The sequence below is a fragment of the Bos grunniens genome, chromosome 2, assembly GCF_055505025.1.
Source record: "Bos grunniens cultivar Pamir isolate PY7600 chromosome 2, Bosgru_T2T1.0, whole genome shotgun sequence".
NCBI classification, from domain to species: Eukaryota; Metazoa; Chordata; class Mammalia; order Artiodactyla; family Bovidae; genus Bos; species Bos grunniens.
The window spans coordinates 31,391,314-31,407,127 of record NC_141166.1 but is presented as its reverse complement, the minus strand read 5'-3'; positions in this window follow the sequence as shown (position 1 = coordinate 31,407,127).

The window sequence follows — 15,814 nt, the reverse complement described above, 5'->3', positions numbered from 1 at the left end:
AGGAGAAGAAACACTGAAACATGTTGAAAGCTCATCACTGAATGTAGAGTGAGGCTATGATTCCCTTTTTTTTTTTTTTGGAAAGAATCAAACAGGACTTCTTCCAGTGAGTTAAGATATTAAATCCAAGCTGTGTTGTCCCCGGGAGTTAAAAAAAAAAAAAAAACAAGTGGTAATGGATATTTTCCACCCCTGTGTTCTCCATCACCTACTCCAAGAATCAAGCTCTAATTCCAGTAGAGACAACATATCTCTGATCTTGGGGATGAGTCTGCCCTTTTACATTTTCACATCTTCTAGAATCCATATTTTTTTAATGGAACGTTCAATTTCCCAAGTGACTGTCCTAGAACCACTGATGACTGGGGCACTTTTCTGAAACTGTAGCCTGGATGGGAGAGTGAACCATCTTGGTGTAAAGTATGGAGTCCTGAGAGCATCATCTGAGCTCCAGCTTCAGCCCAAGCCTGAGCCTGATCTACCCCTTGGACCCTGTAAATACACCAGTAAAAGTAAGAATCTCAACTACTGTGTGTTTCAAGTTTCAGTATCTTCATCCCAAAAGTGCACAGGTGAGTATACTGAACTTTTATAGTATATTATTACATGGATCTCTGAAATCCCAAAAGACTTGTCCATCATGTTCTTGTTCAATATGCCATTAAGTGTACAAGTGGATGACTATATAAAACAGAAATAGTGAAGAAGAGAGATTCAAATTCCTGGATTAAAACTTTTATTGGAAAAAAAAAACTTCTATTGCAGGGGCCCCCATTGCCAAAGATTCCAATCAAAACTCCACAGCCCGACTCTACCAGCTACTCAACTGCATTTTCAGCCTTTTCTCTTGACATCCCTCCAGTTTGCCATCCCCTGACCATACTAAGCCCTGCACTTTTCCCCACTCATCCACAGTACTCCCCTTCTACATCCCTGCAATCATCATCTCCTTTCTGTGGGATGCCTTCTCCACTCATCCCCATCCCACATCTCCATCCCCATCCCACCTACCTGCAAAGTATCACTCAAGATTCACCTTCTCCAAAAGTTATTCCTGAACTTCCTGTTCCCAGCCCCACTTCTAAGGAACAACTCCTTCTCTGAATCCCCAAAGCACTTAATTTGGACCTACTTATACACACACACACACATACATACACAATGGAATATTACTCAGCCATAAAAAAAAATGAAACAATGCCATTTGCACCAACATGGATGGAGCTGGAGATTACCATATTAAGTGAAGTAACTCAGAGAAAGAGAAATATCATACCATTTATATACTAAATATAAAAAATTATACAAATGAACTTATTTACAAAACAAATAGACTCACAGACATTTAAAACAAACCTATGGTTACCAAAAGAGACAGCAGTGGGGGAGTAAACTAGGACTTTGGGATTAACATATACTCATTTCTATATATAAAATATATACAAATATACCACTCAGACCCTGAACCGACACAGCCAATATACAGGGTTGGGAAGGGAAATTTGCTCTTACATTATGACTTTTGATCTCATGCCAATGACTCGTTAATACAACAAAGGGCTGTAGGATGCATCAGAGCACAGTTTGATCAAGGAATATTGTCTTTCTCATCCCAGTAGAATAGTGTGCACAATGAGGCAGAATATAGAAAACAATTAGTTCAGACTCTTTACTTGGAAGATAAGGTAGCAAGGCACCAGGGAGGATTCCAATCAAAACTCACAGCCTGGCTTTACAAGCTGCCCATCTGCATTTTCAGCCTCTTCTCTTGACATCCCTCCAGTTTTCCATCTGCTGGCCATACAGAGCCCCACACTTTTCCCCAAATAGTGAAATCAACTGAAGTGACTTCCCTTAGGTTTCTGAATGTAAGGCCAGCAGGCACCCATTGCTTTGAGGAAGGAGTGTAAAGAGAATTGGATACTTTTCACAATATGTACAGCTGAGAAAGGCAAATTCACCAAGGGCTAAGTGTTTCCTGGGAGAGAGACCTTATTATAACATATTATGGACTGAATGTTTGTACTCACCACAAATTCATATGTTTAAATCCTAACCCCCAATGTGATGGTATTAGGAAGTGGGGTTTGGGGAGAGTAATTAGATTGTGAGGGTTTGTCCATCATAAATATAGTTAATGCCTTCAGAAGAAGAGACATAAGAGAGCTTACTAACTCATAAGGATACAATGAGAAGACAATTGTCTGCAAACCAGGAAGAGAGCCCTCATCAGACACTGGGGCTGCCAGTGCCTTGATCTCGAACTTAGCCTCCAGAACTACAAAATACTGTCTGTAGTTTAAGCCACTCAGACATGATATTCTGTTATAAAATGGCCTGAACAGAATAATACAGAACATTAGGGAGACTGGGATGGTCCCAACTGAGATCTTCTAGGATGAAAGGAGATCATAGCCCCAAAGGACAGAATTCACCCTGAATGCACTGGAAGCCCTTCTGCCAACCCCTCTCCCAATACACCACCACAGTGACCTCATTACCTCAAATACAGCCTTTCTCACATTGTGGATCATTGTGGCTAGAACCTGGGTGCTCATGTGTAGCCTTGAAATCACTGGCCGATGTTCATATCTAGGTCCATGAGAGTATGGCCATAGCTCTATTAGTCTGTAGCAGGGCAGCTTTTAACAAAAACATTCATGGAAGGAGCTGAAACAACATGCATTCATAATTGAACAGACTGTACACACAAGTGCTCTCTCAGACCTCTATCTGGAAACAGGTTTGTGCACTTTGGACTATGTCCCTGGAGTTCTTGGACCTCGAGAGAAGTCTTCCTGCTAATGAGGACTCCACCAGTTAATTTCAAATTAAAAGGTGACCACATTCTTCAGGTGATGAAGTCGTTCTTCCTGGTCTTTCCAGGACCCGCTAAGCCATCTCCAAGAAGTACACTCTGTTGACCACAGCCTTTCTAGAATACCAGGTGTAGCTATGGCTTGTTGGAAAGTGTGACCCATGAAGAGAAAAACAAAACAGGAGATGGGCAGAGGATAGGAGATGAGTAATTGCACCTGTCAGAAAATGAGGATAATGGTTGAGGATACATGCACGGAAGCTCTGAGATCTATGGAGAAAAACACCAGTACAAACATGAAGAATTGTTTTGCCCTCAATCTCCCCTGGAGAAGGAAGACTTGATTGCTTGGGTCTAGTGGCCTGTATCACCTTCCAGCCAATACTATTAAAAGTGTCTGCTCACGCTTGGTGGTTAGTGCAGGCATTTCACAACCCCTGACCTGCTGACTATCCCGTAGATACAGGCAGCTCTAATTTTGAAAACTATTTTTAAAACAACCAAATTGTTCCACATTGCCCCCACTGCAGCCCAGAGGAAAGAGCTGGTTGCTTCACCAAGACTTTGGCACCAAACGGCTTCACTGTGGATGTCTTTTTTTCTGCTGGCATACCATACTGATTAACATTTATTGTTCCAGTTGAAGTGAGTCACTCAGAAAGGATGGGAAGGGTAGAAGAGGGGAGTTTGCTTTTTTTTTTTTTTTCTTCTTTCTACTTCAATGTTTGTTCTGAAAGATCCAGATGAATACAGAAGTGAAGCAAAGGAATTTAAAGTGTGGAACATGTAATAAAGGACATCAAGTGAAAAAGCTATTATGGGCTCCATGTTTATCTTCAGCTCAGTGACTTGCAGAAGAGCATGCACTTGGCTAGTAAGCTTGGAGGATGTGACTGCTCCCTGCCAGTTAGAGCCTTGACCAGAACTCTCAAAAACACAACTGACCTCATCCAGCCCCATCTACCCTAAATAACAAGGCTAGGAAACCCTCCTCTCAACAAACTCACATATACATACACACACACCTTCCAGATGTATATACTGGAAACTCAAAAGCCCTTTCTAGGTGGAGAAGTCATATACGACCAAGAAAGAAACTAAGAGAAAGAAAATGTATAATCAATAAACTTCAGACTGTACCAAAGACAAAATAAATATTTGTTATAGAACAGCTTTGACTTACTGGGCATTAGTGCAAAGGTTTACTCTTTCTGAGTCACTTTTCCAAGGCTCAGACTAATACATTCCCTCTGAATGTGTTCCCCTAGCTCTCAGATCACCCCCCTAACTGTTTGTCAAGCACCTCAGGCTACTTTGTTGGTAAAGTAGGCCTGGAAGAAGCAACTCAGGCTACTTGGGGAGTATTTATAGACTATTTAGAGAGACTCCATCCAAACCCATGATCACTACTTTCATTCCAAATAGAAAAGAGCCATCATCCACCCTTTTTTCTCAATCATATTATCTTAACGAAAGGAACAAAGGTTTGGCAATGAAGGAAATGTACAGCTTTGCTGACTTTGTGCATTCAATAGAAATCAAGTGGCCATAAACTCATGGAGAAACAGTTAGGCAGGGAGTCAAGAGACTAAAGCACACAGCATTCTGTCCAGAATATGCTACATTTGACATCCATTGGCAAATGAGTGACTGAACTTGGGTATGAATTCCAGACACCAACCAACCAAAAATGACTCCTATTTTCTGGAACTCAGAGATGACCTAGTGAAACTCTCTCTAGGTTCCAGGGGGGCTCTAATCTAGAAAATGGAATGCCTATTTTTGCCAAATCCACATTACTGGCAGATGATTCTGCAGCAACTCATTACCCAAACAGTAACTCCTCTGAACTCCCTCCACCTCTCAGCCCCATAGGTGCAACATGCCACATAATGACTGATGGTAAATCAAATTCATCACCTCTTTAGGAGTTTTGTGTAGAGGCAATGACTGATTGTATCCCTAAAGTATAGAGAAGACACTTTTTATCCTCAAACAAGAAACCAAAGAATGTTAACATAATTTGGTCTGCCCCAGTATTTGATACCTCCACTATAGTTATTGCTCTTACCAAATCCACGTTTATTCATTCTCCATCTCTCTCTCTCTGGCTCTTTCTCTTGCTTTCTGTCTCAAACTCAAATAACTGGAAGGTTTCCCAATCATGTGAACACCAATCAATCTTGGCAAGACTTAGATAAATGACAAAATATAGGTAACACTTGGTCATTCAGAGGGTTGAGCCTAGATAACTTCAGTCCTACATTGTCTCAAGATGCTTCTCCTAACGAAACATTCTACCTGTTCTTCCCTGGGTTCCAGACCTACTTAAAAACTAGCGAGCAACAGACAAAGAAGTCTCAAGATGCATTTTAGCTCCACTCTCCTCCTTTTAGGGATGAAGCAGCTGATATTCAGAAAGGTTAAAGAGACCTCTCAGGTCTGGAAGATAACCTGGAGTAGAAAATAGCACTCCACTCCAGTATTCTTGCCTGGAAAATTCCATGGACTGAAGAGCCTGGCGGGCTACAGTCCATGGGGTTGCAAAAAGTCCCCGACTGAGCAACTAAGCACACACAAAATGACCTGTCAAAGTCGCAATGCCAGCATAGCCCAGCCAGGTCTCCCAAACCACCTCCTGTATCTTTTCTACCACTGCCAAGATTTGCCCAGTCATCCCAGTTTCTGCAGGACCTGGGGCTTCTATTTCCACCTGGAACTATTTTAGCAACAGTCTTTGCTAGTAACCAACTCAGGCTTCCCTGAAATGAAAACTCAGAAGGTGCTTAAGCAGGCAAAATGGCCAAGGGATCCACAGAGGAATAAAGGGCCCAAAAAGGAGGCCATAATGATCCAACTGTTCCCCTAAAAGACCAGGACACACTGGGTATTTTGCTTTGTTTTGCTTCTTTCTGGGTTAAACTTCTCCCTCATTTGTGTCCCAACTTAGCATTGTGTGGGAAAGAGAAGGTCAAGGATCTGGGAAGGCAGAGAAGATATTTTATTGGCCAGAAATTGGCAAGGCCTCATGTTCCCGCTTCATCAGTATGCCTGACCTGTTGGTTGGCTATGGGTCTTCACCTTCTGGCTCCTCTCGGGCCCTGTAAATTCCTGCTCTTTAATTTTTACAGAGCAGTTTACAGGCTGCAAAGAGGGGGAAGCTGGGGATCTGTTGTCAGGGGCCGTGTTGAGCAATGAACCATCTTCTCTGTGTTCTTTTTCTTCCTTGCCCTCTGTGAGTCTTGTAAATGAGCTTTTAGACCCTCTGGGAAGGATGGAAAAGGGCTTTTTGAGGGCAAGGCATGAAAAAGCAGAAGGGTCATGAAGAGGCCTTCAGGAAAGTCTGAGACATTGGCCTGTCTCTAATCAAACTGGTTATGTGGGAAGGAGGAGAACACTTAGCAGATCATCTTCACAGCCCACTGTGAACCGAGAAGGGAAGGGGAATGTGTGACCTGATGATTTAAGCCAGAACTTCTCAACATGTTTAACAGCTCACATTTTGAAAGGAGTGCTTTGGGAGGAATGTGGTAGGATCTAAAGAAGCAGAAGCTAGAGCATTCTCAGTGTCTCTAGAGTTACTCCCCAGGGTATCCTACTCCACCATTAACAAACCCCATTGAGGCCAGATAACCACTTAGGCATGATAAGTGAAAGAGACCAACAAAGATATAACAAAGAACTGAGGCTGAACTTGAGAAAACTGTTGTGTGCAGGCCAGTTAAGTAAGGGGCAGTATAAGTTGCCAGAATTTTATCAATAGAGCAAAGTTTGGGAAAAGGACTAGGGGTTTTCTGAGTGTCTTTGCCTTTTTAATGATTGAGAACCTAAATAAGAAGAGAGGGTCAGAACAACTGAGGAGTGGTCATTGTCATCATCATTATTATCTTACCTTTTACTGAGCATTTATTAAAAGCTTATTGGATGCCACTTATCTTATAAGTGCTTTACATACTGTATCATACATCATCTCTCCCAAGATAGGGCATGATTACCTGCCTCTTACAGGCCAGGAGAATGGAAAGGATCTCTCCTGCATACCCTGCAAGGGTTTGGCAAAGAGAAGAAACCTCAACCTCTTCCAGGGTTCAACCTCAGTCTCTACAAGGGAAAAAGCAGATGCTCAGAGGATTTCAGCTCCTATTCAGGCTTTCTGATTTTCTCTTCTTCCTAAAGAATAAACCAGTTCATGTTAAAGTATGGAAGCTCCAAAGGGAAAGAAAAGAGAAACATGACTTTTAGAAAAAAAATTAGATCTCTGATTCCACAGTGAATTTGGGAAGATCCGATGATGATGTTTTAAACCCTGCCTTGTGCTTCCTTACTGAGATGACTCTGTTAGGCTTGAGAAGACTTCCAGAAAAAGCCCCAGCCAATTCATGGAATCTCCCCTACCTTTACTCCGCCTTCTTGTGGCCCTGACTCCTTGGAAAAGTTTCATGCATGGAACTGGAGAGAATGTAAACTGTCTGTGGGTGGTAGAGTGGCAGGGAGGTGGTCTCGGGTTTACATGTGTAGAGACTGCTAACAACAGCTATCCACTTAGACTAACAGGACTTGGAGGTGGTGGTATCTCTTCTCTCTGCATGCTAAGTCATTTCAGTCATGTCTGACTCTGTGCAACCCGATGGACTGCAGCCCACCAGGCCCCTCTGTCCACAAGATTCTCCAGGCAAGAATTATTGGAGTGGGTTGCCATGTCCTCCTTCAGGAGATCTTTCCAACCCAGGAATCAAACCCACATCTTTTATGTCTTCTGCATTGGCAGGTGGGTTCTTTACTAGTGCCACTTGGGAGCCCATCTCTTCTCTCTTCTCTCCCTTGATTTCTGTTACTAAAGCCCCTTGAGATTTTCTAGTAGATATCCAATACCAGAGATGGGCTGATTATGTTTTATTGCCTGAGCAAAGTGAAGAGGGAAGAAAAAAATGTATGACCATAGAAGCAAACCGGAAGAACTAGAACTGGAAAAATTCTACTAGGGAAACATAAAATATGATTAAAGCAATTTAGATTCTTCTGGGAAAAGTTGTGTGTGAGGGAGTGGATGGTGATTCTAATAAACAGCACAATCTTGGAGTCTCTAAAAGAACAGGAAACCAGTCTCTTTCCCAGGACAGGGGCAATGCATTTAGAGAAATAACACCCTGGGATTGTCATAGGTAGCCCTGATACAGACAGAGCAAGGAAAAGTGCCAGAACCTGTGTACTCTGAAATCAATTTACAAATCCCTTGGATTACCAGGAATTTTATTTGCCTTTAGAATGGACCAGCCTTATACACCATAAACATTTCATTCAGGCATTAAGCTCTGGGCCCTGCCTCTCATTTCCTCAGTACTACTCCTGCTGAGAGCTTGCCTTCCATTCACTTTCTTTGGCTCAGCCTAATACAGTTAGTCCTTTTCATTACAGGGGCCTGGAATGCAAGTGTAGGAAGTCAAGACACACCTGGAGTAACAGGCAACTTTGGCCTTAGAGTACGGAATGAAGCAAGGCAAAGGCTAATAGAGGTCTGCCAAGAGAATGCACTGGTCATAGCAAACACTCTCTTCCAACAACACAAGAGAAGACTCAACACATGGACATCACATGGTCAACACCGAAATCAGATTGATTATATTCTTTGCAGCCAAAAATGGAGAAGCTCTATACAGTCAGAAAAAACAAGACCAGGAGCTGACTGTGGCCCAGATCATGAGCTCCTTACTGCCAAATTCAGACTGAAATTGAAGAATGTGGGGAAAACCATTAGACCATTCAGGTATGACCTAAATCAAATCCCTTGTGATTATACAGTGGAAGTGAGAAATAGATTTAAGGGACTAGATATGATAGAGTGCCTGATGAACCATGGACTGAGGTTTGGGACATTGTACAGGAGACAGGGATCAAGACCATTGCCATGGAAAAGAAATGCAAAAAAGCAAAATGGCTGTCTAGATAGGCCTTACAAATAGCTGTGAAAAGAAGAGAGGCAAAAAGCAAAGGAGGAAAGGAAACATATAAGCATCTGAATGTAGAGTTCCAAAGAATAGCAAGGAGAGATAAGAAAGCCTTCCTCAGCGATCAATGCAAAGAAATAGAGGAAAACAACAGAATGGGAAAGACTAGAGATCTCTTCAAGAAAATTAGAGATACCAAGGGAACATTTCGTGCAAAGATGGGCTCAATAAAGGACAGAAATGGTATGGACCTAACAGAAATAGAAGATATTAAGAAGAGGAAGCAAGAATACACAGAAGAACTGTACAAAAAAGAGCTTCATGACACAGATAACCACGTTGGTGTGATCACTGACCTAGAGCCAGACATCCTGGAACGTGAAGTCAAGTGGGCCTTAGAAAGCATCACTACGAACAAAGCTAGTGGAGGTGATGGAATTCCACTTGAGCTATTTCAAATCCTCAAAGATGATGCTGTGAAAGTGCTGTACTCAGTATGCCAGCAAATTTGGAAAACTCAGCAGTGGCCACAGGACTGGAAAAGGTCAGTTTTCATTCCAATCCCAAAGAAAGGCAATGCCAAAGAATGCTCAAACTACTGCACAATTGCACTCATCTCACATGCTAGTAAAGTAATGCTCAAAATTCTGCAAGCCAGGCTTCAGCAATACGTGAACCATGAATTTCCAGATGTTCAAGCTGGTTTTAGAAAAGGCAGAGGAACCAGAGATCAAATTGCCAACATCCACTGGATCATCGAAAAAGCAAGAGAGTTCCAGAAAAACATCTATTTCTGCTTTATTGACTATGCCAAAGCCTTTGACTGTGTGGATCACAATAAACTGTGGAAAATTCTGAAAGAGATGGAAATACCAGACCACCTGGCCTGCCTCTTGAGAAACCTAAATGCAGGTCAGAAAGCAACAGTTAGAACTGGACATGGAACGACAGACTGGTTCTAAATAGGAAAAGGAGTATGTCAAGGCTGCGTATTGTCACTCTGCTTATTTAACTTAAGGAACTTCTCATGAGAAATGCTAGGATAGAGGAAGCACAAGCTGGAATCAAGATTGCTGTGAGAAATATCAATAACCTCAGATATGCAGATGACACCACCCTTATGGCAGAAAGTGAAGAGGAACTAAAAAGTCTCTTGATGAAGGTGAAAGAGGAGAGTGAAAAGTTGGCTTAAAGTTCAACATTCAGAAAACGAAGATCATGGCATCTGGCCCCATCACTCCATGGGAAATAGATGGGGAAACAGTGGAAACAGTGTCAGACTTTATTTTGGGGGGCTCCAAAATCACTGCAGATGGTGATTGCAGCCATGAAATTAAAAGATGCTTACTCCTTGGAAGGAAAGTTATGACCAACCTAGATAGCATATTGAAAAGCCAAGATATTACTTTGCCAACAAAGGTCCATCTAGTCAAGGCTATGGTTTTTCCAGTGGTCATGTATGGATGTGAGGGTTGGACTGTGAAGAAAGCTGAGCACTGAAGAATTGATGCTTTTGAACTGTGGTGTTGGAGAAGACTCTTGAGAGTCCCTTGGACTGCAAGGAGATCCAACCAGTCCATTATGAAGGAGATCACTCCTGGATGTTCATTGGAAGGACTGATGCTAAAGCTCCAGTACTTTGGCCACCTCATGTGAAGAGTTGACTCATTGGAAAAGACTCTGATGCTGGGAGGAATTGGGGGCAGGAGGAGAAGGGGACGACAGAGGATGAGATGGCTGGATGGCATCACTGACTCGATGGACGTGAGTCTGAGTGAACTCCGGGAGTTGGTGATGGACAGGGAGGCCTGGCGTGCTGTGATTCATGGGGTCACAAAGAGTCGGACACGACTGAGCGACTGAGCTGAACTGAACTGAGAATACAGTTAAACTACAATCTCCGGTTTCCTAAGGCTGCCAATGTCTTTGGTGCATACGTGCATGCTAAGTGGTTTCAGTCGCGTCTCCTTGCAGCCCTATGGACTGTAGCCCACCAGGCTCCTCTGTCCATGGGATTCTGCAGGCAAGAGTACTAGAGTGTGTTGCCATGCCCTCCTCCAGGGGATCTTCCCAATCCAGGGACTGAACCCACATCTCTTATGTCTTCTGCATTGTCAGGCAGGTTCTTTACCACGAGCACCACCTGAGAATGTCTTTTCATATACCACTTATTCTCTAATTTCTCCTCAGGTTTAAATACAGATAATCTTGTATTTCCAGTAGAATAATGACTCCCCAAAAATGCTCACATCCCCCCAAACCTGTGAACATGTTACCTTACATTTTAAAAGGGACTTTGCCAACATGATTCAATTAAAGACCTTGAGATGGTAAGATCATTTGGGTAGTCCAGGTGTGTCCAACATAATCACCACAGTCTCTAAAAGATGGGAGAGAAAGGCAGAAGAGACAGAGAAAAAGACATGACAATGGAAGCCAAGGTCAGGCATCATTTCCTTGGAGGACCCTATTGTGTCTTCCTTTTTGAGATCAAATCTTTTCAGTACAGTCTCCCTTTGTATTGTACACTTCACCTTCACTGCAATCACTATCACAGCTGTGGATGAGGCTGTGTGACTGTTTGATTAATGTCTGTGTCTTTTGCTAGCACACATGAAGACAGGGGCTATGCCAGATTTTGCTTCCTTCTGAAGTCCGAGCCCACAGCAGGCACTCCATAAATATTTATTGAATAAATGAGCAAATTGAAAAGGTGAAGAGGATCTAAATCTCCTATGGTTCTGAGTATTCTTTAGTGTGGGTGGAAACACAGCAGTCCTTGAGGTCTCCCACCGATTTGCTCTTTGCTTTCTGTTTTCCTATCTTGCTCCAACCAGAACATTTATCTTTACATATGGTCTTAATACATTTCTGCTGAGAGAACAGCAGTATCTGTAATTCCAATCAAAGGCTCAGGGAGTGTGGAGGGATGGGAAGTTTCCTTCTTCTATGTTATGATTTGTATTCAGATTATTCTGATTTTAACTCTTGACTTGATTGCCCCGCCAGTGCACAATGATCTCTGTTGTTAGATTGGAGATCTCCTGCTGCTTTCCTCTCCTCTGAATGTGAAAGATCATCCACTTAGTCCAAGACCCAGGTCCCAAGCCTGGTTTGGCAATACCCCAGGGGCATCCCATTTTCAAATTGCCAGAACAAACCTTGCTGAAATTCTCTTCAACCTTGGTTTTCTCCTGCATGTATTTTTAAAGGAAGTTGTAAAGAGATTACAGAAAACAAATAAACAGTTATAAACCTGAAAAAAAACAGATACACTCATCTCAGACCATTATTGCAGTAAAACTCTGAAATAAAGCCTTTTTCCGGTACTCTTTTATTCCTTGACAATTGATTGCTTCTGTCTATAGGGCACAGCAAGAACATCCTCACATTTGGCCCTCACAACGTGCCTGGGAGGGAGACAAAGCAGGTGTTACGAATCTATTCAAGCATAGAAGTCACAGAGTAATTGCTCACTCTTTGTTTACATGGGCGTTTCATCTTTGTATTCTGGTGTCTATGTTGCCTAATATTTAATTGTCTGGGGTAAGTTAATTTTTGAAGGAGAAACTGAGTGCCTGGCTTCTTTCTAATAGTATTTTTGATCGACTTGCCCAGCATTTCCCAGTTAGTAAATGAAGAGCTTTGAACTTGAAATCTGGATTCAGTACCTTTCCTCTCTGCAGGTTAGAAACACATTCCTTCTAAGCGATGAGGGATAGCTAGGACATGAGTTTAAACTGCTTCATACTTGAAGAGTTCTGTGTGGACCGTGGACATATGGTAGAGAGCTTCCGTCTCTCAAAGCAGAGAAAAGTAAGCACATTTGTTTTCTACATCTGTGTCTCCATTTCTGCTTTGCAAATAGGATCCTTTATACCAGTTTTCTAGATTTCACATATATGTGTTAATATATATACGGTATTTGTTTTTCTCTTTTTGACTTACTTCCGTCTGTATGACAGTCTCTAGGGCCTTCCATATCTCTGCAAATGACCCAATTGTCTTCCTTTTTAAGGGTGAGTGATACTCCATTGTATATATGTACCACATCTTCTTTATCCAGTTCTCTGTTCATGAGCATCTAGGTTGCTTCCACATCCTGCAAATGTATAGATACCAAGGGGGAAAGGCGAGGTAGAAGGAACTGGGAGACTGGGATTGATGCATATATATTATTGAGGTATAGAAGAGATTACTAATGAGATTATACTGTACAGCACAGAGAACTCTACTTAATGCACTGTGATGATCTGAATGGGAAGGAAGTCCAAAAGGGAAAGAATATATGTGTGTGTGTGTGTGGCTAATTCATTTTGCTGTACAGTAGAAACGAACACAACATTATAAAGCAACTACAGTAAAAATCAGTTTTAAAAAGGTAAGCACAGAAGCCAGAAATTATTCCATTTATTCAGTCAAGTCTCGGAAGAAATGAGCTAGACAACAGACACAAATAAAGGAACAGAGATACTTGGAATCTTCTCCTCACCCCAACTGTAGCCCTGAAAACCAGAGTGAACCCCTCAAATCAAGCAAGTAGAGCACACCCCTGACATGGTGTTCAGTCAACTCAGAGGATTTTATAGCCATCAGGATGTTTAAAGAAGCGGAAGACCTGGAGGACATGTATTTCTGGCTCATTAAAGAAAGTTTATTTTAAAATATTTAACATTTCTTTATTAAACGAGAACAGGCAGGATATAAGCTCTATAAACTTTCCGAGGAGAGAACATTGCTTGCATTCCAAATGGAGAAAGTATCGCCTTGTGTGAGAACCAAGCCTTTAGCCTATTTCACTTTACAGGTGGCTGCGTGTGAAATATTTTTCTTACAAGATCGTAATGCATAATAAGCTTTTGAAAATTAAAATTGTAGCTGGATTTTTCTTGCTGCTTCATTACTATACCAGTTAGGGAGGAGGTTTGTGGTTAATTCTCAGAGCAGGTTTACCCAAAGCATACTTTGGATTATAGGTGCCCCTCAAATTCCCTGGTGGCTCAGAAGGTAAAGAATCTGCCTACAATGCTGAGACTCAGGTTTGATTCCTGGGTCAGGAAGATCCCCTGGAGAAGGGAATGGCTAACCACTCCAATATTCTTGCCTGGATAATTCCATGGGCAGAGGAGCCTGGCAGGCAACACTCCATGGGTTGCAAAGAGTCAGACATGACTGAGCAACTAACCCTCAAATTATACTACATGGAATGTCAGCTGGGCTCACTCTGTCCTTAGGAAATAAACTTCCTTCTCAGATTTTTCAGGGACCAGAGTACAAGTACCAATGGACTAAGCCTTTTCTCTTTCATTCCAAGCTCCATCCAACACCAGGAGGGGCTCACATGTATGAATATGAAGATCCTAAGGTCCAGCAACCAACTTCCATCCACATCCTTGCAAACCAAACTCCTTGGATCAGAAATGTACACACTGGTATGGTGATCTACTCTCCAGAGGGACCTGAACAAGAAGACCGTGTGGACCTAAGAAGCCAGCTTGGGACCTATAGGATCAGGGATTCCACATGCCATGGAGCCAGAAGGAAATGGGTTTCAGATGGGCAGATTCTCAACCCTGCAAACTCCTCACTCCACAGGGAGGGGTACCACTGGAGGACAGCCGGAAAGGAGGACTCTGAAGTGCAGAGCCAAGAAGTGGGACCCCGGCTGCCTCCATCTAGGCTAGTGCTAATCAGATTTAGGAAAATTTGACTGCAATTTCCCCAAAGCCCAAAGCTTCCTGCATAATATCTGTTATTTTCTCCAGGTTTGTGTATTCACAGTTCCATGCTCTGGCTAATCTCCAGGCAAGTACTACTTCTGTTTCACCTCACACCAACCCAAACTTGAAATGCCATCGCTTGACACATTTTTAGGAAAAAATATTCTCATACCAAACATCTTATTTTTAGTCAGTTCTACTGAAGACTTGGGTGTTGAACCATTCTGTTTTTATCTCTGCTTCCTCCTTCTTCCAAGGAGAAAATGAATTATCTTCTGATGATCAGAAAAAAGAGTTGAGAGGGTGTGTGTATGAGATTGTAATACATTTGTGTCTCTACACAAACACACATGTAATCAAAGTTCAATAGAAGAGAAACACACACATGGGTTTCAGCCAAGATACATAAAAGGCAGAATAATTGAAGGTCTACAGGACACAGAAGGTCTCATAGTCTGCTGATGCCTCTGTCCTAAGTCCTGGTTAGAGTTGAGGTTGAAATTCCCTTGGACATCATAAAATATTTCTGATGAGAAACACCGTCATCCAATCACTACCTTCATTTGTGCTATCTGGAATTTCCATTTTTGGCAAAAAATACTGCTTTGTTTTTCACTTATTTTCAAATGGGAAAACTGAAGTTTAGAGACATTGTGGCTTGCCTGAGGCAAGCATCTACTAAGTGTTGGGCCACAAATAGAACAGCATAAGGGACTATAGTTCCCATGCTCTTTTCCACCCAAAGCCACAAGTTCATTAGGGTACTCAGGTAGATTGTATCATTGTTTAGTTCATATCTAGTGCCTCCCCTACCCACTTTATGGGTGATACATTCCTCATTTAGACACTGCTCTGAGAAGCTGGAGAAACATGGAGTAGACAAAATCAACATATAGCTGGCAGCAAGCCCAGCCCAGCCCAGTTTAGATCAGATGAACTCCAGACAACTTGAAGACACATGAATAAGAAATAAAAGAGAAAAACAAGTATCATATATTAACATATGGAATCTGAAGAAATGGTCCTGAAGAACTTATTTGTAGGATAGGGACAGAGGTGCAGATGTAGAGAACAGAGCTGTGGACACAGCGAAGAAAGGAGAGGATGGGACAAATTGAGAGAATAGCATTGACATATATACACCCTCATGTGTGAAATACAGAGCTAGTGGGAAGCAGCTGTGTAGCACATGGAGCCCAGCTTGGTGCTTGGTGATGACCTAGAGGGGCAGGATGTGGTGGGACAGTGAGAGGCAGGTTCAAGAGGAAGGGGACACGTGTGTGTGTATATATATATAGTTATTGTACAGCAGAAACTAACACAGCTTTGTA